This window comes from Phasianus colchicus, chromosome 1 (assembly GCF_987193195.1).
Source record: "Phasianus colchicus chromosome 1, bPhaCol1.hap1.1, whole genome shotgun sequence".
Taxonomy (NCBI): Eukaryota; Metazoa; Chordata; class Aves; order Galliformes; family Phasianidae; genus Phasianus; species Phasianus colchicus.
The window spans coordinates 33,123,642-33,148,970 of record NC_143436.1 but is presented as its reverse complement, the minus strand read 5'-3'; the positions used below and the strand labels follow the sequence as shown (position 1 = coordinate 33,148,970).

The following is a 25,329-nucleotide window of genomic DNA, read 5'->3' as shown; positions in this document are numbered from 1 at the left end:
TAGAAAAAAAATTAATACTTTACAAATAGGTCATTCATGATTTAGTAAAACAGCATAGAAAATGACTTTTTTTTTTCTCTTTTCTTGGTCCAACATTCTTTATGTAATCTCTACTAGGAAACAAAATAGATTTCTTTTTGAAAAACTTTCAGACAAAATTAAATAATCAGGTTAAGGTTAACTAATTTAATTTATTTAAGTATAGAATAGTTTTCAGTTCACAAAAAGTTTTTAATCAAGGGATAATATTTAAATACCATGTAAATGAAAAAATAAGTTCATCATAATGATTGAACTGGGCAAGTGAGCTTCTATTCAAAGTGTGTTCTAACACTGAGCATCTCATTTGGCACAAATACTCCTATGTAGTGTCAAAAATAGCTAATGTTCAAACATTCAATTTCTGAATGAGTAGTATGATAATTTAATTAAAATTTAAAGTCTAGGAGCTGCTGAAGATCATACATAATCCAATTACTTTTTATACAATTGGTTTAATAGCAAATCACTTTGCTATAATTACAGTTAATCCCCTGATTTCTCTTCTCAGTTGTTTATCAATGGTCTATATGATATCTTTGAGGAAATCATACTGGAATATAATTATCAACAATCCACAATGGAATTAATGTACTAAATAATACTTAATTATGAGCAGTATTCCATTGCTGGATGGCTAGATTTGAAGACGGAAAGAATACAATACACAGTTTGAAGTTTCTGAGCCACCTTCCCCAGAGTTTTTGAGGAGACAATGCATCATTTTTTGAGGAGACAGTACAACATTTCTCCGAGTTGCTGATAATGAACAAAGTGCTAAGTTATAAGCTAAGATGAATCAAAGAAAAGAAGAATTGCAATCAGGCCCTTCTAACCAATGTGGTTGTTTTTTGAATTGTAAATCATCAGAAATGAATTTCAGTAGCATCTTGTCTCCTGTATGTACAGAAGTTGATATGAGTGTCTGTTACATTGGATCTTTGACTAGAAAAAGTCACATTCATTGTTTTATGTATGCAAAAATACATACTAAATACATGAACTCATTGTTTTGTAGTCTCCGAATTTTCAAAGAAGTTTTCCAAGTAAACCAAGCAAAAATAAGTGTTTCTAACATAGGATTCTGTATCTGAAGAAATGAATGATTTTAAACCACCACTTATTCACAGACATTTAGTATTAAATATGGCTTTAGATTAGGAATGGCTTTAGATTAGGAATATTCAATTGGTAAGTAAAATATTGGCTCACTCTGTAGTCAAAGAAAGCCCAGCAGCATGCCAGACTTTGAGCCATAAACCAAAGAGTGAAGAAATTAATCATAGATTGCACAGAATCGCTCAGGTTGGGAAAGACCTTAAAGTCACCAAGTCCAACCACGACCTAACCATACTACCCTAACTACCCCCCGCTAAATAATGTTCCAGACAAAACATGAACCTAAATATCAGTCAATGATATCCTCCACTTACTGACAAAATATCTATTATTTCAACAGAACGTTCATAAAATCTTACACAAAGTCGGATTCTCTCTTCTGAATCAATTTTTCCCTTTTTAGAAGCGTTAATTCTTGCACAATCATGTAACAAAATGTGGATTATGAGCGCAGAATATGTATTGAGATGAATGATATTTTTTTAAGCTCATTTGTATATGTCAAAAAGAAGATAAGGAAAAATCCATGTAATTTTCTTTTCAATTTGATAGTCTGACTGCAGAGCTGAAATGTACTGGAAACACATTTTTTAATTTCTTTTTAATTCCAGCAGATACGAAGTTTCAATGTGAATCTGTTTTTACATGTTGTTTTTCATGATTATAATAAAGTAGTCTGGCAGACCACAACACAAGGAGCTTTTTGAACCCCGTTCCTAGAAGTAATGTGTGTTGAAGGAGGAAGTAAATCCTCCAATAATTTTACTTTTCCTAATTTTATGTGGTCCTATCGAAGCTGAAGTAAGTATCCCAACAAATTTATAACATGTGTAAATGTAGAAAAACCTAGCTTCACTTATCCTGTCTGAAGGTGGATGTCAACATAGACTCCTTCAGTAGTTATGAGAATAAAGAGTCATGGATGTCTGCTGGGAGTATTCCATATTCCCATTGGTCTCCATTGATGGAAAAGGTTTGGAACTAAACTTTAGACAAGTCCAGAAATACTCTAAGGACAAAGACCAGGATTCATGAACATACCTAGGGTCAGTGTTTCAGATTGAATGTTTATAATGTGCTGGGTTTTGTGTCCTACCATGTTGTTTTCTGTTCTTTTATTTTCTGATGGTTACTGAAAAAGCAGGATATTTTGGGGACATAACCTTCCTTTCTTGGAAAAAAATATGTTTGAGCCTAAATTTAACCTTTGGCTCGAGAGAGAGAATATGAAATTCTGAAGAAAGAAGATGCTTTGAATACTTAAAACATTTTAGCACATATTTACTCAGGCAACTCTGAAATGATTTCTCAATCATACACCCCAGTTTTACTTCAGCCTGTCTACCACTGAAATGCCTTAGAGATTACATTTTCCTCCCTCTTACATTTATAAGAGACATACAACTGCTTCAGAAACACCCTCTCATGTATGTATTTAAAGTCAGCCCATTAATAGTTACTGTAGTACAAATGAAATTCATAATCTTTCACTTGCTCTAGATTATGAAAAGAAGCAAAGCTACTGCTGATTTTACTGTTTTGTATTTTACTGTTGAAAGTGTGTCTCCCACTCTTTCCAAAAAGGAAATACAAGCTCAAAAATGTTACTGAAATTGAAAACAAAATCAATTAAAGGCATGAAATAAATATACAGGTTAAAAGACAGAGCTTTCACAGAGTAATAAAAGTGAGGCTGATTGAAAAGAGGCACATGCCACTTCAAATTTAAAACTACTTAATGAGGTGATATTATGGTCTGACTTTCAAAATGGTATTGATGTCATCTATCTCTATTGTTTTATTAAAGGAACTCTGAGACTGAAACAAGTAGATATTTTATTGACTATGATCAAAAATCTTCTGCTTTAGGTAATGTTAGCTGGCTGTGTTGCAGCAGCAATTACGCGTTGCTGTTCCTGGAGACTTTCACCTACTTCTTCTATAAAATCAATAATGTCCAAACAAGCATTGAAATAATATTTTAATGTTCATAAAGAACATTTACTCTGCAGTGTTGCCTTTTAAAAATTTTTTAACAGAAATGGAAGGGGAAGAAGCAAATTACAATCCATGTAAAAGGTAAAGAGTTGTTTTCAAATAAAGGTATTAGACACTGTTCAAGGAGACAAAGACTAGGTAACTAGGATAGCTGCCCATTTTGATAGAAATGAACTGTATTCAATGAGATCTGGGGGGACAGTACATTTAGTAGTGGAGTGATAATGAATAGAGATGAGCTGGAGGGAGTTGCATCTTCTCATCCTGAGAGACAGCATAACCCAACATGGCAGAGACCAAGCTGTGAAAAGCTGCAAGGAGGAGCAGTTAGCTACAGTTCTGTCAGTACTGTCTCTTCATGACTCCAGATATAATATACCCCATAGTAAGCTGCAAATGTGACAGCACTGGCAGAAAATGATTTTTAACTTAGGCTTTGCAGGAGGTCTTTGGTATTTTGGCTCAAAGTATGTCAGTGAGAAGTCCAAGTACATGTGGTCTACATATTACCTATTGGCAAGGAAGGGTAACGCAAGAAAGTGTTCTTCCAGTGATATTTATTACTTGTAACTCAGTTTTTTATAATAATTTTATTTATTTATGCTACACATTTGTTACACTAATTGAAAAAATGAATAAATGTAGATGTAGAAGCTACTAGGTTGTACAAACTTCAACTTATCGTTCAAGATTTGAATAGTGCAGTAGAAATGATAATTAAACTCAAATTATCCAAGAACTGTCAACCCTTTACTCTATTTTTATATATGTTCATACTTCTTAGTTCTTTTAGCAGAGAGATTATTCTCTGATATAATTCCTTCCTTCTCCAGTTCAAAGAATGTACCAAAATACAGTGGAAAATACAGGCATTTAATCTGCAGTATTTCAGATCTGAAGCAATAGTTGTTGTACTGTTAGTTCAAGAAATCAACCCTTGCAACATACAAAAAGAAATTCAAATTTCTGACCTTTTAAGGAATGTGATTAAATGGACAAATGATATGAAAAATACCTAACATCTTACTGAACCACGGGAAATTTGTCACAGTTCTGTCAGCAATAACTGAGAAAGACCATTAACGATCTACTACATGCAATACACCAGAATTACTGCATCTACCTAAAAATTATCAAGCCTCAACAGCATTCTTGCTTTCCCAGAGCTGCTGTGGAGTGGAGAATATCCCTCCTGTGTGTCTTTTTTCCTTTTCCTTTTTCTTCTTTTTTTTTTTTTTCCTTTTTCCTTTTCTTTTTTTTTCTTTTTTTAACAATCAGGGTATACATTTTTTCTTTTCTTTACCTTTGCAAATCATGAAATAAATGTAAAAAGAGATTTTGGGAATCCTTTTTTTTTTTTTTTTTCCTAGTAGAAATTTTTCCTATTTGCTTTTACACTCTAGAATTGTATAGGCAGCCACATGGGACCCAATATACTTCTCTTTAAGAATTTAGCACAGAATTCATCTTTTTCACAGAAAGAAATATTGTGGGATTCATAAATAATGCAGCTAAAACAAACACAAATATGACCATATCTGTGACTTCTGAATATCATCTCTCTAACATCACAGGCATTGCTGGGAGTACACCTGTAAAAATGCAGTAGCAGGAAAATTGTAAACAGTTCGTGCTGAAAGATACTATAAACAAACAAAAATATCATTTTTAGGGTGATTTTACTTCACAATAAGTTTCAAACTGTATTTTATCTTTGATTAATTAGAACTTTGGAGAAATAAAATGTTTGGTAGCTATGTACTTAAAAAAAGCAGTGAAGATCAGAGTTGATAATTTCCTTAGACAAAAACAACAATTAAAAGTATAAACATTTATGCTTTTTCATAAAGAACAAAAACTTACAAAAATGTTGAATTTTCTTTTGTCTAGGTGTGAATCTTTTAATCCTCCTTTTCTGTTTCCTGCGTGTCTGAGAATTAAAAAAAAAAAAAAAATACAAGTCTCAAAATATTAGGCAATTTGAAGATCAAAACTGAACCTTCGAGAAGGTATCAAACAGAAACATTAGTATGAAAATTAAAAAACACAAATAAATGAGGGCTGCTCTGAAAGTAATGCCTCCTGTTTTATTATTTTGGCACACAATGTCAGAGGTGGATGTTGGTGGTATGGCAGCAGAGGTTGAACTTTCCTGCCAATATGCTGTTTTATTACCACGTGACAGATGGCAGCAGAGTGGTAGTCTGACAAAGTGGCTTCTAACATGGAAGTGTGCATGAAGCAAATGTGTGTCATTGAATTCCTCTGTGTTGAAAGAATTGCATCCATTGACATTTATCAATGCTTGCTAGATGTGTATGGAGACCAAACAGTGGATGTGGGCATGATGAGGTGGTGGGTGTGCATTTCAGCAGTAGTGACAACTGCAGTGTCACAAGAGAAGTCAATTTATCTGTGAATTATAACTTTTCAATTATCTCATTTGCAGTGTCGGTGATTCAATGCCTAACTCTACAAGATGCTTGTGTTCCTATAAATACAGCTAGAAATGCTCTTTATAGTATACATAAAGTCAGCTCTACTTCCCTTTCAATTCATCTTTTCTTTCACTAATCATTGCATTAAACCATATTGGATCAAAATAGTAAAGTTAACTTTGGTTCATATAACATGCCTTATAGGTATTTCTATTGATGCCTTCACTAATGGAGAATATATTCATTCTTTCCTATCTCTTTGCCTGATTTTAAATCAGTCTTAACTAGGCTAGATTCTTGGTTTAACCTGTATGAGGCCCATAAACTTGAGATCAGAACTGCAAGTGCTGCTTAGTACAGCTTCTGTATTTTGTGATTTGAAGTATAAGGGGCTTTCTAAAAGATAAGCTGATTTGATTGCAAATGTACTGAAGGACTAAAATACAGTGCAGAAGCTCAATCTTTTAACTCTTTTTCCATTAACTCTTTAATAGCAATTAAAAAAAAAAAGAAGGAAAACAAAACAAAACAAAACAAAACAAAACAAAAAAAAAGGAAAAAAGGAAAAAAGGAAAAAGATTGTTTATTCAGATAATAACTTTTCACTCCAGCAATACTATTATGTATTTTACTATTCAGTCTATGGAAGATATAAGACAACTAAATTGTTATTGCTCTGGGCAAGACAGATGGTTATGTTGATGTCTATGCGCAATTTCAGCATTCATTAATAGAGAGACACAGTTCCATTACTGAAATCTCATAAATCAGATTATTAACCATGTCCTTTTTTGTTTGTTTGTTTGTTTGTTGTTTTTAACTACCTGTAACTGTTAAGGTAAAGTAAGAAGCTAAAACAAAAGACCAAATTTTTAACAAAACTTAAACGAATGGGCAAAACAGTGGCACAGCACAGAGGAATAACGACAACAAGTGACAACAGGGTCTATACACACTAAATATATATCAGAGTTGATGATTTTTGTTTTGTCAGAACAAGAAGTGATTGGATTCCATTCTACTCTTGGCTCTAAGAATGTATTTAATTCCACCTGAGTGCATTCATTTCTAACCCAGGCAAATCCTCTTTTTCTCTGGGAGTTCCACAAAATGAGGAAAAAGGAAAGCACTTAAGATTACCAGTGAAGATGATGACAGTTTGCCTGAATGAAAGCAAAAAGAGCTCATTAAAATCTTCATGATTTGGCCATATTTAAAGTGAGTGTACTGTGTTGGCGGAATTGCTCCGCTCAAACAAATCATCATGAATTACATTTTATGAAATCTCTGGTATCACTGACTTTCTTTTAATTATAAAGTAATATGTTAAAACTGCTATTCAGAGTAATTCTGTTCTTGAATTAGAGATTTTTTTCCTTCTTTGAAAATCTAGCAAGCAAAGATAATTGATTCAAAATAGTAAACTTTTTTCCCAGTTATGAGCAATGCAATTGAGAATGGACAACAAAATTAAGTACGTCACAGCTTCCTTAGTTATTATTTTTTGAATTCTAGGGAAGTGCAGTTTATAATTTATGTGCTACCTGCTGCTACTGTAACCATGTAATACTTCTGTTTAGTGAATAATTCAACTTGCTAATTACATAAACGAGATTGTGTGAGGGAACAGAGCCATGAAGATATCTTTTTTAATCTGGAAGTATCCCCATTGTGTTTCAGTGAGTATTGCCAAAATTTGTCATCCTGTATATCTTTCCAGATTCTCTTCCCACACACAATATTACTGCTGTTTGTAACTGTAATGTATTATGTGCATAGTTTTTATATATTTTTATAGAAGATAATTTTTACTCATTCATACAAAGCAAGGAGTGAGTCATCAGTAGGGTGGTTGAGCTGTATAAAAATTGTCTACATCCAAAGGGTCGACAATGAAGGTCTGCAAAAACAATAGGTTCACTTATAAAACTGTTTTATGAGTGGTGTATAATGCTCTGACACTGCAGAGTGGAATTTCTTTGTAAGTTTATGAATATAATATTAAATTCTTGGCTTTTGTTACCGTTTGGAAGGGCCTAGAAACTAAGACTTATGCTTCTTCAGAATGATCTCCATTTCTGGTTATTCTGAAAAAGGTACATTGAAGATCTCCTGTTTTTCCCATTCCCATTTATCTTTTAAAAAATAATTAACTGCTTTCTTTTCCATTATAGTTTCTTTGCTCTAAATTGTATAAAAAGAGATTGTTGAGGGCTATTTTAGTCATTTCAAGTGGATCATTCTTGTAAATTAATTTCTAATCTAATGTATGAATAATAACATATTTGTGGGAAGATAAAGCCATCTAATCTATCTGTGATTATTCCAGTATGCTTCTGGAGCAAGCATATTCAAGACGCACGTGGTTACAGAGATATCTTATTTGAAGCACAGATTTATCTGCTTCTCTATTTCTCACTATTTATATAGTGGACATTGTTATTTGTTTTTAACATTCTCCAGTTGTGCCCTTGCCATAAACAACATAAAGGTAGGATGGATGACATTATAAATACACAGTTAAAAATATAAACTGCCAGACTCTATAAAAGGAATATTACTTTTTTGATTTCACAAATTTCTGTTGCAATTATCTTCTTTATTTTGAACCAATTTTTATCTGAAACATATCAATACTTTGTTTGATACACTTTTAGGAACTGGACATTGATTACTGCACAAAAATATAGATGAGAACTGGCATGACCAGATTGTATGTAATGCTGAAATATGAAGGTTATTTATTTCTGCTGATTCCACTGACACATGGAAGTTAGCAGAAGACCTGGGGGTGGTCCCATCTTTAAAAAAGAAGGTGTAGATAGGGGAGACCGTTTGTATCCCAGTGAGTTTTTAAAACATCACACTACCTACTTGTTCAAAAAAAGCTCAACTGGTTACTTTCTTGCATGAAAGGAAATAGTTGGTATTTAGGGAAACAGGAGTGTGAATAAACCAAATGTTGAAAGAAGTGAAAATGAGATTCTGTAGATGTTTGGTAGGCTGAATTCCTGCTAAAATTACTTGAATCTTGATCAATTTAAGCCGTTGTTTTCATCGCTAGGATCTTTTAAAATGCATTTATTTCTAAAGATAAGGATGTATAATCTTTATTATACAGTGATGACTTCAAAACAAGAATTTCTTAGTTTTATTCTTCAGTTCAGTTCAGCTTCAGTTTTATTCTCCTGTGATAATAAAGATGTCTTCTATTACATATCCTAAAAACTATTCAATTGATTTAGGTCATATGTGATATCTCCAACATGTAGATAGATCATCTTATTAGGATTTCAAAAATTAATGTTGAGGGGATGGTAATTATTATATAGGAAGAACTTTCAAAACAATAGCTGTAAATCACAGTTGCTAATGTAGATGAGAGTTTGTTGACTGAAGCTGCAGAATGCATTTAGGAAAAAACGGAAATAGAAACAAAGACTAATGGCCAACAGTAATGCATCAAAACCCTCAAACCTGAATCCAGTTAGAATTAAGTAATTTTGGCAAGAAAACAGTTGCAGAAATAAGAAACTTATTCAGAGAGGAGTCTCCTTGTTTGTTTTTTGTTTTTTGTTTTTTTGTTTTTTGTTTTGTTTTGTTTGAAAAATAAATTTGGTTTTGTCTTCATGGAAAGGGAAGGCACAAGAAATTGATCATTCTCTGCTTTTTATGAGGTCATCTCTCTGCTCCTAAAGCTGACCAAAAGCATTCAGCCTTCTGCAAAACCTTTTACACTTTACAGGTTGATTTTTTTTCTTAAGACCTGAAATAACATCAGTTCTCTGTGACAATAATAACACTAGTTAAGTTCTGATTCACTGTTTTACTGACTCATTGAAAATAAAAAAAAGACTAAGTTCAAGCTCAGTTCTCAGCTGAAAAGTTCAGAATGTTAGGTACTGTGTGTTAATGAGCACATTTCTCTGTGTTTGTGGTTCTGATTCTTGTGAAGGTCTCAGTTTCTGTATGAATTAGTATTTGTATATTTCTCAGCAAATTAGCTCCAGATTTTCCACTTGGATGAAGACCCAACCGTTTGCTGGTCTGGATGTGTGACTGTGTACATGTATTTGAAAAGATGACAACTGAATTAGTGTTGTCCTAAATCCATTCCAAGCATTTAGTCTATCACAGGTGATAACAGCTTATTTGTATTGAAATGGAATTATCTAACAACGGAAATCAATCTGCCAAATGACAAATTACTGAACATATGGTAGCATTGTTATTTAAAGAGTTTCTGCATGCCAAAAACTGATAATGAAGCAGTAGTACACACTGCTAAATCATTTTGTAGGAGGAGGAGAAGAAAAGTGTTTTGGGGAAATTTTGTATTTTTGAGCTCTTTTACATCTGATTCCATTGTCTAAGCTTTGCACTGTTCTGTGACATAAGCTGAAAGAAAATCATAGAGTCATAGATTCATGGAATCATGGAATCACCAAGTTTGGAAAAGTCCTCTAACACCATCCAGTCCAACCATCACAAATATTTTGCCATGAAACCATGTCCCTTAGTACAACATCTAAATGTTTCTTGAACACCTCCAGGGGCAATTCTTCAAAACATGGGAAAGAGTTTTTAGAATTTCAAAACGTTATTCAGATGGCTTGGGAGACTTCAGTCACTGTTTGAATACTCTGGTGACCAGAATTTTAAATGTAAACTTCTAGCACATTTGAGGTGGATTGATTAAGACTATAATCTGTAAAAAAATATTTCCATATTCAATGCCTTTGATTATATGGACCTATTTTTTTAATTATGTGAGGCACTTTCTAATTCTGTATTTAAGTTTCAAAAAATAATGATGGCAGACAATCAATACATGCAAGCATCTGTTTCAGATTGTATATATGTCCTTGGTAAGAATAATTACACCAGCACTGTTTCAAAGTAAGTTCAATCAGTAGAGGTCCCTTCTACTGATTCTACACAAAGAAGGAAATTGATATTTGCCCATGACTGAACATGCTGTGTTGATATTTGAATACTCAATACTGGAAACTTGTGACATTGCATTTAGAATATAACTCCTTATTTTCAGTATATATGCCTTTTGAATGTCAGTATATAGTAGTGACATTTACTGATTTGTTACTGATTCTGCTTTGACAGACTTGCCTCCTGAATACTTCCCTAATAAAAAAGTAAGAAGAAAACCAAACAAAACCAAACATAAACCTATAGATGATCAGGATAGTCTCTTTTTATTTTTACTACTGATAGTGGTGAAAGCCAACCAAGAAATAGAAACTTAAGGCAGAGTAACAGTATACTTGCACTAATTTCATGATATTCTGATCAAACAACATACATACAGTGCACCCTATAAATGTAGCAAAAGTCATTTTTTCATCCATTGTTGACTCAGTTTTTTTTTGCTGGAGCCAATATTTAGTTTGACAACTATAAAAAATCAGATGTCCTATTAAATGTATTATACATTTAATAATATGTGTATATTAAACCTATAACGATATATCTCGATACTTTGAGTTGTAAACAGTGAATGGAAGAACATTAATAAGCTTCTTTATCAAATCATAACTTTAAAAATGAAATGATATAGTTATGTGTTAATGTATTGGGAATATTTTTGGAAACCTTACTATCATGTATACTCACATAATAATTAAAACAGTTTTTAGTTGACATATCAGAAAAATATCGCTAACTGTTAAGCAGATATGATGAGGGTCATTTTTCTTTACACTAAGTTCATAGAAAAATAAAATTATTTCATAGATTAAGTATAGATTTCTCCAAATGTTTTCTACTTGTGTCTTTGATAAAATGATTTGAATGTTTGTACCAATCAAGACATATATATCTACTAAAATGCATGGGAGAGACCTCTGAAAAGAGAAGAAATAAGAACCTGAATGTCTTTCAGAAATAAGCAAAACCATCTCTTCCTTTTCTTGTTCTTTCACGAGTATGTTCTGTAGAAACAATGCCCATCGATTAGTTCCTACAGTGAATGATGAACATTAACAAAAACAGAATTATGAAAATAAGGCACTTTTAACAGGGGGCATCAATCATCATTCAAACAATACAGTTTGTTTGCATTACATTTCACTAACTTTTCAGATTCTTTGTTTCTGTTATTTGTGTGTTTTCTTTGTATGTGTGTGTGTGTGTGTGTATTTAAAATGAACTACAGTTTTGCAGTTTTTTATTTTAGAATCTTGAGGAAAAATGGATCAAAATAGACAATTTTGAAAATAGCATCCACAAAATGTTGAAAATAGCATCTTTTGGCATTCCATACTATGTTTCATGATCAGAAACAAAATGAACCCTATTCCCTTGAACTGGCAGCATCTGAGAAAAACAAGTGTCAATTAATCAGTCAACGAAAATATCAATTTTAATGCATGACCTCTTAAGAAGTGCTATTTGTGACTGTTTATGTTTGGTTCGATTACTGTATTCCACATGAGGCTGACATTTGCAATGGTGATATAGAATGAATTATCCTCCTGAGGCCAAGCTGACAAACTGGGAGTAGCTGATCAACAAAATTCAGTGAAGATTTGTACCAGAAAATAATTCTTTTCTTATAACTTAAAATGCTGGGAAAAAATGTTTAGAAACCTTTTTTTTTTTTTTTTTTTTTTTTAATTGTACAGAGGTTGTTCAAATTGACAGTCAAATACTCAAGTTAAATAAGACCAGTAAAGATTATGGATAGTAGGAGGTGTCATTAAAATAACTATATTAAGAATGAATGCACACAAATTAATGATCTTTATTACAGAGTGAAGATTTCCTGTCTAATATAATGTCACATAAGAAGTTTATTATTGTCTTATTTATGTAATGCCAATACAATCACAATCTAAAATGCTTATATGTGGACTAGAGTGATACCATATGAAACTATAGCGAATCTATGCATCAGAAGTATAAGAAGACATAGTAAAAATGGATAATTTCATCTTTTGTTCTCCTAGACTGGCAATGAAACAAACTTAAGTTATAAACTGTAAAATCCTCTTTATCTGTCTTTTCTTTTAAATATATCAATGAAATGCTGTATCATTTATTCCTGTGTTTGTATATAAAAAGTTTTAGTTTAATTCAAGAATTTTGTTTTGTTCCAGAAAAAAACCAAAAAAGCCTAAAAAAATAAAACAAAATGGAACCACCTGAACAATTGAAAAAATTGAGCAAATTCAGATAATGTAGTTTTTGTTGAAAATTTTTAAACATTTAAGATGCAAACTATGTTATTATTTTTTGTTACACATCATCTCATCCTTAATAGAAGCACAAACATAAATGAACAGAAAGATGGTTTTAGTGGCTTTAATATGTGCCTTTAATTATTATCCAGAATTACCTGATCTCAGTTACAATGCAGAATAAAGAACTCTTGACCACAAGCTCATTAAAGAGCTTCTTTAAAGCAACTAACTAAAATTTTCTTGGCTGTAATAAAAAATATGGCATTCATTTATTAGCATTCAATACCAGGTTTTTTCATGATTCATCAATACATATTCAATAAATTTAAACAATTTCATTTCAGATGTGTGAGCATTTCAGTTCAGGTCATCCTCTATTGTCATCATAACATTTAAAAATAATCATACTGAATGTCTGAGTGTTAATTTCTTCCTCAATTACAAAAAAAGCTGCCAGAATACAGAGCAATTTTGGAATTTTCTAGACCAATATAATTTCTAGTACAAAAGAAAACACAGTGCTAAGAAAACATGAATTTCAATTCTTCAGAGATATGTCTTTGCTTCAGGGAAAAAAAGAAAAACCAAAAAGCTGCTGCAGAATATTTTATTTACAGGTTAACATGAAAAGACACATTAAGTCTTTTCTCTCTACAGTTCTCTTTTTCAATCTGACAAGTTTATGCTTTGTGACAGCGTCAAGAAGAGATAGGAATACTTGACTTCATTAAAACTTCATTCCCTTTTATTCCTGGCATATTCTTTAATGTTATCTTCCATTTCTATTATGTATATTGTGTGTATTAGTTTTATCTTGTATTTTTTCACTTAATATCATTATTTAATTTCATTTTAAGTCTGAAGAAAATCATAGCCAGTGCTGAGGTGAATAGTAGCAAGGAATTTCTTCCAACAGAAGGTGTCATGTAGCAGATCTGTGCTAAACTCTTAAAAGAAGGTGAGAGCTAAGGATGGGATTAATAGGGGGAAGTGCTGACACATTTATTGCTACATCTAAGAACGGTAACTTAATCAGGTCACAGTCTGTAGCTCTAGATGTCCCTCTCACCACTTGCTACAAAATACACAACATTACACTTCTCTGGAAAACCATGCCACAGTGCAGTAACACACACAGAGCATAAATGTGAGTAATAATTTTCTCATTTCCCAACATCAAGAAGCATAATTCTTTTGAAAATGTGTGCTGTGCATCTCGCTCTATGTCTACTTCTTTTATTTACAAGACACTGCTAGTACTGAGCTCCTGGGATGTGAGAAATCTGATTTCATAAAATCTTTTAAAAAGTCTATCTGCTTTATGATGCCTTGTTTATTTTATTTTATTTTATTTTATTTTATTTTATTTTATTTTATTTATTTTCCTATTTTATGTTTGCTTGGCTGATTTACTTTTCAGGCTGTAGTATTTATATTTCAAATGCAGGGATCAGAGCAACACTCTATTCTACACCTTTTGTCACCGTGTTAGACACTCTGGTCATAAACACTTCAAAAACTGTGTAGTAAATATTGTTTGCTTAAATTCCCCCTGAAAGTAAGATTTTTATAGTTTTGATTATATCTTGTAGACATCTTTTCATCTTGAATAAATAAAAAAATAATAGATAACTTAAATCTACTTGAAAAAATTCTAGACAATATGAATTATGGTCTACAGATCTTAAATCAATACAAAAGTCTTATCAGGATTTGATTTTATTTTATTCTATTTAATTTCATTTATTCTTTTACACTAGATCTTTCTCAAAACCTTAAATGCCAGAGAACTTGTGAGCTTAAAAGTGTATGTAAATAGTGCACCTTACAAATTAGCTAATACTGACTTGAGAAGAAAACAGCTATTAAGGGAATAGAAGATATAAAATAAATAAAGTGCGGGAAAAAAAAAATTATATGTAAAAAAGAATTGTTAAAATAATTCAAAATACTTGTTTTTTAATGCTGATGTTATGGAGACTTTTAGGAATGATTCACGTTTCTCTAGTAGTGTTTCTCTAGTTCTTTCGATTGGTATATCTTTATGCTTATCTCATATTTGAAAACTACGTTGCATGAAAATGATAGCCCACCACATTCTTCCCCTATAATATAAAAAAAAAGATCAACTTGTGATACTGATGTTGATAAAGAGGTCAAACTCTATGTCATTTACAAATAATAGTTAAACCTATGATGATATCTATCCAAATTGATAATTTATTTATAATAAAGACACTCAAGCACAATAGAAGCTGTAAGTATAAAGATCTTAGTCAAAGTCTGACAAAAAAATCAATGGAAGAACATGTTTGTGCTCAAAAACATTGAACTGTACCATGATAGTTGCAAAAACATAAGAAAGATCCTAGTACACAGTGTAAATTCACCTGAACTACTTTTAGAATAAATTGCATGAGCATTCAGAGTGGTCTGGCAGTAACAGCACAAAACAGAATATTACTTGAAAAAACACTGAGGACCCTATCTATCAATATTCATCAAATTGTGAGCTAGCCCATTTAAAACCGGTTTAGATATGCTTGTGCAGACTAGATACCGACTTTTGACTACTGGGCAAGAATGTTCTTGAATGATAAGAATAATCAATAAACTCAAAGCAAAATATTTATTGCAAAACCACTGTCTTCATGTACAGATCTGTCAAAGAAAGAACAGATTTTCAGCTGATATTCAAAACCAGTGAACAGAGATCTAATTACTGAGTAGCTGAGAAAATTGCTTAGAAAATGGAGAAATATTTTAACTGAGAAAGTTTCATAAATTACAGAGTCTATATACGCATATAAGAGAGCACAGGAACTATGAGAAATAGAAACATGAGAAGTTTATTAAAATCTAAAAATTAATCAGGCTTCAATTAATCATTCTAGAGCTGTAAAAATAGTCATATATTATCCATTAAAATAAGTGCAAAAGAGTTTAATGGTTTAAATTGAAGTTTAAAAATTTCATTAGTGCCCAAACCTGTTCCAGTGGACAAGATGATAGCCTCAATTGATACAGCTCTAGAAGATATACTAAAGTATCAGAAAAACTTAATTAGTGTACAGTCAAAGAGAAAAACTCTCAACTGACACAATATAATCTGAAGCGAACTGAAATATTATTAAGAAGCTTGTTCTCAATGGACTGAAAAGTTACAGGATAGTTTAATCAAATAAATTGCCACATATTTAAAGACATGAAAACTAGTAATAATGCTAGTAGAAACAGCAAGTGTGCTAGAAGTGCTAGGATTCAATACAAACTTTACAGAGAACAGCATCTGTTGTCATTAAAGTTGAGTGCATTATGGTAGAAGATCAACTAAATCCAGCAGACAACCCACCATTCCAAAACTGAATTACAACAACAATTTTATGTGCTAAGAAACATGACAGTGGATAAAAGTGAACTGAGTACAGTTTCTGTCAGTGTTGAAGCTGAGCTGATTGAAGACAGCAAAACTCTACTGACTTGATCAGGTCTTGAAGAATACTCAGAAATATGGTGTTTGAAGCTTCTGTTATATAAAGAAAAATTATGATTAAGTTGTACAGGTCCTCTTTCCTGACTTCAAATCACCTTAAAATTTACAGCTTTTTGTTTGTTTGTTTAAAAGTGGTAGCTTTTACTTCTTCAGTGTTCAGTATTGCTGGATACACATCACAAGACGGTAATTTATCCTTTTCTAAGTCAACTGAAACTGTCAGAGACTGCATCTTCATGAATCTGTTGGTATGAATCTGTACTGATGTTTCAAAGTGAGTCCTCTGTGCAGCTTTGCTTCCTGTACCTTGGCTCTACTTGTAGAACAGTTAAAAACAAGCAAACAACAACAACAACAAAACAAAACAAACAAACAAACAAAAACAAACAAACAAAGAAAAACACACAAAAAAAGAATATGCAATGATATTCCTAGTTTTCCTGGGAGCAAAGGGTCTAGACCAATGACTCTTATCCCAGATATGCTCCAGATACTTGTCACATATAGACACGAGCAATGGAGATTTGTTCCAGGCTAAATTAAATCTGAAGAAGAATCTCTACATTTCATATAGCATTAGCATAAGGGCTGGGACACCAAATGATTTGTTTCACTACTGCATGTGGTGGCATGCTCTCCTTTGCCCACTACCTCCTCCTTCAGCCTTGCTGTTATGCCAAAAGGTTTGCTCAGGACTGGTAACAAAGTCTTGCTAAATGCCACGACTGTGAGTCTATCATCTTACCACATATACAGTGAGCAGTCTGAGAGCCCGCTTGAGCTCTACTATGCATGACAATACTGCACGTGACTTCCCCAGCTCCATCTAAATATAGTAAATTTGAGTGACTATAGTCACATGGTGGATTACTGGAGGTGACTTATTGAGGGCTGAGGAAACCTCCAGGATAGGATGTAGGCATATTCACAAGGAGTCTGCCCATGGTAGTTCCCTAAGCAATGAAGGACCTGCAGGCCTTAGATGTTTGAAACACCAGGGCATCTGGGTGCAGCGTCTGATGCACAGACTCAGATGTGAATGATCCAAATATTTATTACAGGTTCTCACATCACTTGCATACCTTCACAAGTTTTCTTTTTCTAGCTTTCCCATCCACCCCTACAACTTTCCCATCCACCTTTACATGTCAACAAAGCATTCTACAGAACACTCTTCAACTGTTCACACAGGCGCTTATCCAATCAGAGCCATGAGACATTCTTTCTTCTTCTAGAGGTTTCCTTGGTTCTCATGCTGTTTATCTTGCTCCACAGCTTCTGCTCTCAACAGTTTTTCTTGTATTCCCACATCTGGGTATGTTGATTCTAAGAGATATAGCATGGAGGATGGAATGGAGTGTAAACACCGTGACCAGGCTCTGTGATAGCATTACAGGGATGGGAACTTCATGGTACTATGGAACTAATTCACTGAATAGTAGGCACCCAGAGCTTTTCATGTTTCTGTTACATCAATTGTAACAAAGATAGGTATGATTAGAGTCATTCAAGCTGCAACTGAAAGTAAGAGAGTAGTACAAAATGGCTTAAGAGAGCAGGAATTTGGGGCTAAGATACCACTGCAGACAAGTCAGGAGGACATTGCTGACTTCTGGGACCAGTTGACAGACTGAGCCTCTCTTTTCAGCCCCATGTAGAGACACCTTTTGGGTAAGATTCACACACTAGGCTACGCTGAGTGCTTTCCCAGAAAGCTTAGAAATACCTATTGAGTTATTCCATAATTTCATGTTTGTGATTTTTTTACTCACATTATTGGTGTTTGCTGGTGCTCTGCAGACAGTGTATTTATCAATGGCAATACAAAGGAATCTGTAATCTGTTGCACAGTAAAGAGCAATATTCATCAAGATGGTCATAAAAGTTTTCACTGAGCACAGCAAATTTATTAAGGGTGGTACAAATCCATTTGAACATGGCTAGATGAAGATGCTCTGAGCTATGGGTGAATTCTTAATCACAGAGTCATAAGGGTTGAAAGGGATCTCTGGATATCACCTAGTCCAACCTCCCCGTGAAAGCAGGTTCTTGAGTGTGGATTGCGCAGGAAAGTGTCCATGTGGGTTCTGAATATCTCTATAGAAGGAGTCTGCATGATCTCTCCGGGCAGCCTGTTCCTGTGCTTTGTCATCCTCAAAGTAAAGAAGATTTTTCACATATTCAGATATTATTTCCTGCATTTCAATTTATGTCTGTTGCCTCTTCTCCTGTAGCAGGGCATCACCAAAAAGAGCCTATCCCCATTCTCTTGACACTTGCCCTTTAGATTTTATAAGCATTTATAAGATCTCCTCTCAGTCTTTTCCAGGCTAAGCAATCTCAGATCTCTCAGTCTTTCCTTCCATGTGTTGGAGGCCCCTAATCATTTTTATAGCCTTCCACTGAACTGTCTCTAGAATTTCCCTGTCTTTCTTGATCTGAAGAGCACAGAACTAGATGCAGTACTCAAGATGTGGCCTCACATTTTATTTTCAGTAAGAAAATTAGTGGAGTACCTCTAGTAGGATCATCTTTATTCCACATTGTATGCAAACAAAAATTGAAGAAAAACTGGGAAAGTAATTCGATCACCAACATCCACTTTTCACATTTATTTTATTTTATTTTATTTTATTTTATTTTATTTTATTTTATTTTATTTTATTTTACTTTTTATAGTTTACTTCTCAGGTATTTGTCCTGATCTAGTTTAAAAACTCCGATTACAAGTGATTCCTTATCTTTATAAGGCAATCTAATAACTATAATCATTCTCGCCCTTGTTGAGAAAGACACTTTACTATGTGTTTAATATTTAGTATTCAAAAAGTGTCATTGACTTCAATCAGACCACTAAACTTAACTTTATGCATGTGTTTAAATGCCTTGTTAATGCAGACTGCTACCATAACAAGAAACTCGGTCTAATCAGGCAAAAGAGCCTGACCTACATCATTTAAAACATATATTGACAATGGTCTTTCCTGAAAGCATCATGATTCATAACTAGAAGTTTCTAAACTTTTATTGTTGTGCAGACATGGTAAAAAATATCAGTATCAGCCTTAAACAAGAATAGTTGATTATTTTGTTAAAACTAAGGCTAAGGTTCAGTTCAAGCCTTTCAAATGAGCTCAGTGCACAACTAGGTTGATTTTTAGCAGACCTAACATACAGTCACAAATTCTTTCAGTAGTCATCCACTGAATCTAAAATACGCAATCAAATTTTAAGTATTGAGAGTATACTTGGAAATCTACATCAGTCTAGTAAAAAGCTATGCCAGCTGATTGAAACATAAAAGGAATTTTTAGAGTTCATAATGAAAGAAGGGATAAGTAGATCAAGGATTAAAGGAATATCTTATTACATTTCTAATACTCCCAATTAGTGAAAATTGTCTTTATGACTTACACAAGGAAAATGTACCTGACTTCTGTTTTTACCATCTTTTACCCTGTTTTTACCATCAATACCACATTTCTATATATTTGAAATAGGTATGAATAATTCAAGTGTCTTCTGTTCCTTAAAATTCAGAGGTGTGAGGTGGACTTATAACTGAAATGTGTATTATGTAGTCAAAGGTTTCTGCAATGCAACACCCTGAAAAAAAAAAGAATGTTTTTACCTCAGAAGTCAAACAGTGCTACTAATTAATATACAAAGGTTTTCAATTGTTTGCCACTGACAGTAGTTTGGCTATGCAATAGCAATTCATTCAGTTTGCATTCATCCACTGTTAGTTTGAATCCAAAGCTTGGCAGAAAACTAGAGAAAAAAAAGGTTGACACAACCTGCTTTCGTAAAGAGTCCTCATTGAGGGAAAATAAAATTGAGTGAAGCAGAACAGACAGAGTATTTTCTAAAAGATTATCTGTTCAACAAGCTTGTATCTGTCAGAGGGTTTTTTCATAGTTGGTTACAGATGGGAAAAATGACTGAAAACGATGAAGAGGTTGGGCTAGAGAATGAGATTGTGGAACATGTGACACAAGCATAATAGTAAGGCAGCTGAGAGATGAAATAAGAGGCAGCTGACAGCCCTGCTTACCCCTTTTCAGTGTGGCAGTACTACACTGGTTAAAGAGCTTTTCCTTGATGCCAGATTTCCAGGGTCCAGGGAGGCCTTCCTCCTGAAGCCCCCTTTTAAAAGTGTGCCATTTGGAAATGATTTAAGTGAAATTAAATGCTATTTATAATGATATTGTCAGCAATCTGATGCTGCACTTGAGGGAAACGCTGCCCTGAATTTTAAAAGTGCAATAGAGACTTAGTCATAACACTAGAAATATATGTCTGTGCATATATATATATTTTTGCTTGTTTTTTTTGTGTTGCTATTTTGTTATTTTGTTGTTACATCCACTCCAGAAGAAAAATTTCTGAGGATATCCCTATAAAAACTGGAATAGGATATTTGGCTACTAGATCAGCACTTTTGTCATCATCAGTATACTTTGCTGATATTCATAGAATCATAATCATAGAATGATAGAATGGCTTGGGTTAGATGGGCCCTTAAAGATCATAGAATCATTTGAATTGGAAGGGAGCCCTGAAGGTCATCTAGTCCAACACCTCTGCAGTCAGCAGGGACACCTACAGCTTGATCAGGTTGCTCAGAACACTTCCGTATACCCAATCTAAAACTCCCCTATTTTAATTTGAAGCCATTTCTCCTTGTCCTATCACCACAGATGCAGCTAAAGAATCTGTCCACTTCCTTCCTATAGCCCTTCTTTAGACCCTGAAAGGTCGCTATCAGGTCTCCCTGGAGCCTTCTCCAGCTCTCTCAGCCTGCTCTCATTATGGAGTTGTTCCATCCCTTGGATCATTTATGTGGCCCTCTTCTAGACACGCTCTAACATGCCCATGTCTCTCCTATACTGAAGACACCACGTCTACACAGAGAGCAGTGTAGAGTGGCAGGATCACATCCCTCTATCTGCTGACAGTGCTACTTTTGATGCAGCCCAGAATATGGTTGGCATTCTGGTTTGTGAGAGCACGTTGCTGGCTCATGTCCAGCTTGCCACCCACCAGCACCCCCAATACCTTTTCAGCAGGGTGTGTTCCATCCTTTCATCCCTCATCTCACATTCAGTTTCTCAGTTCAAAGGGCTGTGTGGGAACAAAATGAAGACAGCTGACAACTAAACTGGCCAAAGGTATATTTCATACCACATGGCATCATGCGGAAGGAGAGTTTTGAAGACTGTGGGAGTTCATCTCCCTTCTTCCTCTGCTCAGAGGACTAGCTGGGCATTGGTCAGTGAGTGGTGAGCAATTGCTTGTGCATTACTTTTTATATACATTCATATACAGACATATATTTGTAGTAATTATTATCCTTTTCCTTTTCTCTATCTTAGCAAATAGATCTATGAGTTCTACTTTGAGTTGTACTTCGTTGTTTTTTTTATTTTTGATTCTGTTCCTGATTCCTCTGGGAAAGGGGAGAGTGAGTGAACAACTGTGCAGTGCTCAACCACCTGCCAGGTAAAACCACAACAGTCATTTTTGGCACCCATTGTGGGGCTCATCACAAGGATTGAATTGACCACAGGACTGGTTGTGGGAGTCGTGGATTGTATAGTGAGCATTGCCCATATGTAAGCCCATATGTAAGACCTTGTACTTGGATTTGTTGAACCTCACAAAGTTCACCGCGGCCAACTGCTTGAACCTGTCTAGGTATCTCTGGATGGCATCCTATTCCTCAGATGTGTTGATTGCACTGCACAGCTTGGTATCATTCGCAAACTTACTTAGGGTGCTCTTGATCCCACTGTCGATGTCATTGATGAAGATGTTAAAGATCATCTAGTTCCTATCCTCATGCCATGGATCCCATCCAATCTTTCTTTGAATGCCTGAAGGGGCAGACATAGCTACGTCATCAGTAATTTCAGATGTAAACTTATAGCAGGTAAACAACTGGGGGGCAACTCTCCAGTGCTAGTGTTCCTCCTGTGTTAATGCAAGGTATATCCATCTGTTAGTGGTAAATAAAAAAAGTGGATAATCTTATTTACTTAATGTTGCACATTTTATTTTGTGTGAACTAAACATGGCTAGATGCTGTTATACTTTCACTTTTGATAGTATTTCAGCATATCCTTTTGCCAAAGGAGAAAAAAATCTGCTTTGTATTTAGGCTAAGAAAATATGTTGTTCATGGTTGTTCCTGCACACTGATACCTAGTCTTGATGTATCTCAAAGCTGTAATGGTATGCAACCAGCAGTGATCTGTGGCTACATGACTAAGTAAGTCAGGGGGAACCAAGACTGTTCAAAGAGGAATACATTTCGTAAACAGGAACTGGTAGAAAAAGTGAAATCATTCAGATGGAAACAAGGCAAATCTAAATCACAAATGTCAATTAAGGCAATAAACCAATCAATTGGGAAAGAGTAAACAAAGGCAAACAGTTAATCTAGCAGAAGAGAGTAACACTAGAGAAGATGAAGAAAAGAAATTAAAAAGGAAGCAGTAGTTGCAGTTTGGTCTAGACAGGTCTGCATGTTGGTATCTCTGTGCTTGATCACTGCAGCTCAGGACAGTAAACTTTTTGATTTGATTGCAAATCTGTTGAACTTAAAGCTGCAATCAGAAGCACTATAAGCAGACACCTTAACAACAAGTGATTTTTTGACTTGTCCATGCCTTGAAGTTATTGGCCATTTTGCTTAATTTTTAGCAAGAATAATACCTATGCTTATTAAAATGACTTAGATCTTATATAGAATGAACTGTCTATATAAGACTTCTAAAAGTACTTTTTCTTCCCTCAGCAAAAATGAAGTTGTAGATAACAAAGGTAGTAATGAGGGTCTCAGGTGTTTCAAGGAACATGGGATAAATTTAACCATAATTCTCTATCTGGTGACTTTATGTCTATGACTAGCTGAAATACATTGAGAAGTATTCAACCTCCATTCATATAGTTATTTGTTGTGTCAATGTCTTCAACATTAGCCTTTCTGTTTGCACAAATCAGCACATGCCAAAGTCAGCAGAAAGTGATTACTCCTTGAAGAGAAGGCTCTGGTGATACCTCACTGTGGCCTTCCAGTACTTTAAGGGAGTTTGTAAACAGGAGGGAGACTGACTCTTTACATGCTCTGATAGTGATAGGAGAAGGGGGAATGGTTTTAAACTAAAAGAGAGGAGATTTAGATTAGATGTCTGGTGGAACCACTCAGAGGGTGATGATTCCCTGGAAGAAGTTACCCAGTGTTTCAGGGTACATGTTGGATCCAAGAGACAGGATGCCTTAGGAGTGGAGGCAAGTAACTATGTACTTAGGGAAGCATGGACAGCTACAAGATTTATTTGGCACACACACACACTTAGATAACCCTAGTAAGATAAGCAGAAGCTCCTTTGAGCAAGCTTAATACGACTTACCAAACCTCTGGAGATGGACAAAACACCAAACAGGAGGAGGAAATAGAATCATGCCAGCAGTGGGTTCAATAATAAATACAACAGAACACCCCCCTACTCCAAAACACACTCCTCCTCCCCGCAATGCACCACAGCCTCTCCTCTGCTTGTATTCTCTCCCAGGGACTGAAAGGTTTTTTCCCACTTGCACAATGCACCCATGTGGCCAGCACATGATACAGAGCCCAAGAAACAAACCTGCTTGCAAGCAAGCTCAGCTGCTTGCAAAACAAAATAAACTGGCAAGGTCAACTCCCTACAAAACAAGATAAACAGCTGTAGCCACAAATACAACTTCCCTTAAAACTGTCATGCGGCCTATAGTTCTAGTCACATAGTCATCCAGTTATGTTCCCTCCCAGAATCCTTTGATCCAATTCAGGATTGTTCTTTGATCAGAACCTTTAGATCCCTGACACAGCCAGAGAAGTTGTGGATGCCCCATCCCTGGATGTGTTCAAGCCCAGGTTATGAGGGGCCTTGAGCAGCCTGATCTATTGGGTGGCAACTCTGAGTGTGGTAGGGGGTTCCAACTCAGATCCAACTCAGAAGGGTTGGAACTAGATAATGTTTAAAATCTCTTCCAACCCATGCCATTCTATGATTCTGTGACTCCTTGTGGAGTCTTGCCAGAATATGAAGGCCAACTTTTCTTCATGGAGAAACAGAGATAACCAGGATAGAGGCCTTCATCTCACCCTACTGCATGAAAATAATACATGGATCAGATAACAATTATGATCACATAGAACTTTCTGCAGATCAGGTTTATACACATATAATATAGAAAATCATTATCAGAACTGAGACTTTTCAGTCACTGTTGGAAACTCTATGACTGACACAATCAGAATGTTTTTTCTCTTCTGTCCCATAGGCATGGTGATCACTCATGCATCTCCTGCTAACTTCAGTAGATTTTGACACAAAAAAAATGGTTAAATCTAAGCTTCAGATAATAAGTTATTTTCACCAAAGATCTACTAAACAAGCAAAGCATAAAATTAATTACAGTTTAATTGAATTTATGAAGTTAATCACTGTAGAGTCACTGCTATAGCGCACGGAGGGCAGTAGATAACAAATTATAGTACGTGGCCATGAAATGGAAGCTTGAGAGGAGAGGATATTAATTGACTCAAAACAAGGGAAAACCTAACTTTTGTAACTAAATTGATCAACTGTGGTAAATTTCTTTGTAGTGTCACAATGATCAAACTGCAAAATTTTATGCTGCTATGATTTTCTAATATTTACCATAAATCTACAAAGCGGTAGAAAATGTACAGTTCTCTAATTTCCAGAGTCTTGATGCTCTACTAGCAGGATAAATTTATTTCTGATTGTTTTGAATTGTCTGTGACCTTAACAAAGAAAATTATGTAGTCTTGCCGAGAAATAATCAGTAGACAGATATTAGCAGCGTATTGAAAAAAGAAAAAGGAGGCTCATTAATTTTAAATGTATGTGTATAATGATGACAGGCAAAAACTGTTTACTTTCACTTTTTTTCACCTTTGAAATCAGGGTTCTGTTTTTAGTACAGTGTTGAATTTTGTTTTGTTTTTGATTGTCTTTTTCAGTCTTTT

At 34.4% G+C, this 25,329-nt stretch overlaps 1 long non-coding RNA gene across 3 annotated transcripts; it reads right to left on the bottom strand.

Annotated features, from left to right (window-relative positions):
* Positions 1–15,449: 15,449 nt before the first annotated feature.
* Positions 15,450–23,890, bottom strand: LOC149919483 (uncharacterized). Of its 3 annotated transcripts, none has more exons than XR_016463607.1 (4): positions 23,702–23,890; positions 22,058–22,162; positions 21,345–21,410; positions 15,450–16,599 (listed from the first exon to the last, which is right to left on the bottom strand). It is a non-coding gene; the product is annotated as an uncharacterized LOC149919483 (long non-coding RNA). The 3 variants fall into 3 exon arrangements; XR_016463606.1 differs by lacking the exon at positions 15,450–16,599 and adding an exon at positions 18,986–19,892 and having other exon boundaries at positions 22,058–22,259; XR_016463605.1 differs by lacking the exon at positions 15,450–16,599 and adding an exon at positions 18,986–19,892.
* Positions 23,891–25,329: the final 1,439 nt, after the last annotated feature.